A 3445-nucleotide genomic window follows, 5' to 3' on the forward strand; every position below is an offset into this window, starting at 1 on the left:
GGAGGGGCCATGGGCCTGGAGGAGGCTCCTGTTCCTGAGGCAGGAGCAAGGCTGCAGCTCCCGGCTCCGGGCCCTGGGCCGCAGCAGCCCAGGGGAGGCCCAGCTGCAGAGCTCACAGCCCCTGCTGGGTTTCGCCTGGGCACTCTGCAGCACGAATCCCCATCCCGTATTCTCTCTGTGGCTGCTGTTTCCGTATTCCCTGTCCTGTTCCCATATTCCCATTCCCGCTCCCTGTCCCCTCTCACCGGACGCCGCCGCCATCGCTCCGGCCCCGTCGTGACCGGGGAAACCCCGCGCTGCTGCCATCCACCAATCCCAGCGCGGGATCGGTCCTGTATTTGCATAACCACGCCCTTCTGCCTGGCCCCGCCCACCGCCGGCTGCAGCCCCGTCCGGGCGCTGTTTGCTCCCAGTTCCCTCCCAGTATCGCTCTTACTGGGGGAGCTGGGAGGGAAAGCGCTCCCAATTCTTTCCCGGTGCTCTCCGGAGCTCTCCCGGTACTCTCCCTGTTGTTCCCAGTGCTCCCAATATCACTCCCAGTGGTCTGAATGGCCTTCAGGGCTGCTCTGAAACCCACTCGGGCAAAAGCACGGCCGTGTTTGGGTGCCGGCACCAGCTCGGGCCGGCCCGGGAGAAGAGGGAGGAGGAGCGGGAGGAAGAGCGCTGACAGCAGCAGCACCACGCGGCTCCCGCCCGCTCAGGCCGCAGCCCCACTCCCCACCCCCGTTTCGGGGGCATCGCCCCCCCGGAACCCGCAGGTGAGCGGGGACAGGGAGCCCGCCCCAAATCCATCCGGGGGGCGTGGGGGTTGGGGGGGCAGGGGGTGTTTGGCTATTGAAGGACCCCAAAGCTGGGTCGGAAATGCTCCTGGAGGAATCTTGGCGGGGTCCCACGTAGCGGTCGCCAGGTACCGGCAGGCAGAGGGCGATGTAGGGACTGGGGATCCCCGCAAGAGCCCCAGAGTGGGGAGAGCTCCGAGGGGCGATCCTGGAGCCAGGGGACCCTCGGTAGCCTGGAAGGGTGGGGGAGGCTGAGGATGAGAGGGCTCCGGACCCTGAGGCTGAAAGAGGCGTTGACTTCTCCAGCTGCACTTGGGTAGCAGCACCATCAGACCAAACATGTTCAGCCCTTGTTTTCCTCCAAATCAGGATTTCCCATTCCCACACCTTGGCCGGATGGAGGAAGAGGAGAGCGCAAGGAAGAGGCTCCAGGGCACAAGGCAGGTGAGGAGGAAGTCACTGCCCCTTTCCCACTCTCTCCTGCTCCATCTCCCAGCACAGCACAACCCCCGGCTGCAGGACAGCCCCACTGCCAATGCAGTTCTGCTGGGGACGCACTGGGGGAGATCTCCTTGCCCTTTCCTGTGGCATGGAGGCAAATCCCATCCTCTCCGTTTCCATCCTCTCCGTTTCCTTCCTCCCCCAGACAAGGAGCTGAGACCAGGGAGGACAAATCCCTGCAGCGGAATCTTGTGGAAGAGGCCGTTTTCAGCAGCTCCATGGTGCAGAAATCCAATGGGGAGGAAAAGCCCTGGAGATCCCACACGAGGAGAGGCTGCAAACGCAGATCACGGGGATCAGAGGAGGAAAGACCCACCCTGGGCCGGGGAGGTGGCCGGAGCTTGGAGCTGGGAATCCATGAGCAGCTTCAGGATGGGGAGAAGCCCCACAAGTGCTCGAAATGTGGGAAGAACTTCAGCAAGAGAACCTCCCTGATCTGCCACTGGAGAATCCACACAGGGGAACGGCCCTACGAGTGTAGTGAGTGTAGGAAGAGCTTCAGGACAAGCTCTGACGTGATTGTCCGCCTGAGGAGCCACACAGGGGACTGGTCAGTGAATGTAGGGAGTGTGGGAAGAGCTTCAGGATGAGCTCCGACCTGATCTGACACATGGGAATCCACCCAGAGGAACAGCCCTATGAGTGTGGGGAATGTGAGAAGAGCTTCAGCAAGAGCTCCCACCTGATTGTCCACCAGAGGAGCCACACTGGGGAGAGGCCCTGCGAGTGTGATAAATGCAGGAAGAGGTTTCAGATCAGCTCCCATCTCCTCCTACATGAGTGGATTCACACAGATGAGAGGCCCTTCCACTATGGGAAGGGCTTCAGGAAAAACTCTGACTTCGTCACCCACCAGCACATCCACACCAGGGAGAGGCCCTAAGAGTGTCCCCAGTGTGGGAAGAGTTTCTCACAGAGCTCTAACTTGATGAGACACTAACAGAGACGTCACTAGGTGAAGCCCTGCAAATGCCCCAGGTGTGGGAAGAGCTTCATGCACTGCTCCAGCTCCATCCCCCATGGGAGGATCCTCGCTGGATGATTCCCAGTGACCCACAGTGGGCAGAGCCTCGGCAATCCATGGTGCTGTGGTGATCCCTGTTGGGAAGACACCTGCCTGGGGGCCCCACCTCCTCCTGGCTCCCTGTGGGCACCTGGACACATCCACAGCCCAACATCAGAAATCTGTTCTGGAGAGCAAATTTATCATCTGAGCCCAGAAAAAAATCTCACTTTTTGCATCTTCTAGTGGCAGCAAACAATACTGGATGGCCTTGGAGGTCTTCTCCAACATAAGTCCATTGTTTTAATTCTCCCTGGCCCATGGGCATCTTCCACAGCCAAATGGGGACAGATTTGGGAAAAACCCATGATTTTGGAGACAGTGGGGTAGAAATCCATCCTAAGAAGGTTCTTCCCACCCACCCAACTATGTGGATGCTCTGCTGGCAGGTACATATAAATCCTTTCGTTTTGGCCTTGAAACTAAAAGTTTCTGTTCATCCCTTTGAAAGCCCTGAAACTGGAGTAGAAATAAAGGCATTGAACTAAGGCATGGATGGGGACATGTGGGGAACAATGACATGGGTGGGGTCATCAGGAGACATGGACACTGGGGACATGGCCATGGATGTAATCATGGCCATGGATGGGCATTGCAGTTGAGACAGAAGCAACAGCACGACACTCAGTGTTCATGCAGCAACAGCCAGCTTTTATTGAGTGCTGTGCTCCTTATATAGTTTTGCAAGTCTGCATGGTAAATCCTGATTGGCTGAATTAGTTGCCACCTGGCTAAACGGCCAATGGCTTCCCGTGTCCCCAACGATTTAGACCTGCTCCCCAAAGGCTCAGGCTGGTCGAGTTGTATAATTAAGGTAGTTATATGATTAGGTACATTTTAGTTACAAAAATTAATATATATATATATATATAAAATAATTGTATAAATATAAAAATTATTTAAAATTATATATATAATAATAAAATTATAATTGGGATTATTGTGAAAAAGAGAGTAGGGGTAGGGGGAAAAAGGACAGGAGCCTCCGGAGTCAAAGATCGAATCTTCATAAAAGTATGATCAATGCTTATTGTTAGGGTCAGAATACATTTATATGGTTATCCAGAGTTCAACTGACACAAGAAAGTATCTGATTGGTTAA

The 3445-nt window shown here is 55.6% G+C and overlaps 1 pseudogene; it reads left to right on the forward strand.

Annotated features, from left to right (window-relative positions):
* The first annotated feature begins 389 nt into the window (after positions 1-389).
* LOC120504477 lies at positions 390-3183 on the forward strand (annotated as a pseudogene).
* Positions 3184-3445: the final 262 nt, after the last annotated feature.

The sequence above is a fragment of the Passer montanus genome, unplaced genomic scaffold, assembly GCF_014805655.1.
Source record: "Passer montanus isolate IOZ18808 unplaced genomic scaffold, ASM1480565v1 scaffold293, whole genome shotgun sequence".
Lineage (NCBI taxonomy): Eukaryota > Metazoa > Chordata > Aves > Passeriformes > Passeridae > Passer > Passer montanus.